At 67.0% G+C, this 515-nt stretch overlaps 1 protein-coding gene across 6 annotated transcripts in view; it reads left to right on the top strand.

Moving 5' to 3' along the window:
• Positions 1-515, top strand: part of KIAA0586 (KIAA0586 ortholog) — a 118,370-nt gene that overhangs the window by 45,139 nt on the left and 72,716 nt on the right. The window lies entirely within an intron of this gene.

Genomic DNA, 515 nt, shown 5'->3' with positions numbered 1-515 from the left:
GATCCTGTCATGAGGGAGTGGGGTTGGGGCAGAGGCATGTGCTGCCCAGCTGGAGTGAGGCACAGGATGGAGCCGCAAGTGGTTTGTCGGGGTGGGGGGGCAGCTCCCAAGACTATGCGTACCTTGGGAGGGCACGGGGGCCCGTGTGTCCTGGATCTGTACATGGGGCGAGGGCGGGCTGCTGCTGCAGGCTGGAGCCAGGGGCAGCGCTGGGGTTTTCCTGGCAGTGAGGGGTTGGGCCGGGCTTCACTCAAGGCTGGCAATGGCGGTGCTGGGAGGCAGCTACTGGGGTTGGAGGGCTGCAGCCACCCCAACATTTGCTGTAGCTTCCCTGTAGGCCCCGCTCCCAGCGCTGCTGCTGCTGGCCCTGAGCACAGCCCTGGCCTAACCCCCCTGCCACCTCCAGCCCGCAGTTTGGCTCCAGCCTCCACCAACAACAGCAGCTCACCCTCACCCCTGCACAGCTCTGGGGTCCCACACCCCCCATGCCCTCTCGGGCTGTGTGCAGTGGCGGG

This window comes from Gavialis gangeticus, unplaced genomic scaffold (genome assembly GCF_001723915.1).
Source record: "Gavialis gangeticus isolate Ggan-Ray unplaced genomic scaffold, GavGan_comp1, whole genome shotgun sequence".
Lineage (NCBI taxonomy): Eukaryota > Metazoa > Chordata > Crocodylia > Gavialidae > Gavialis > Gavialis gangeticus.
Note: the sequence above shows the minus strand (reverse complement) of the source record. Positions and strands in the feature narration are given on the sequence as shown.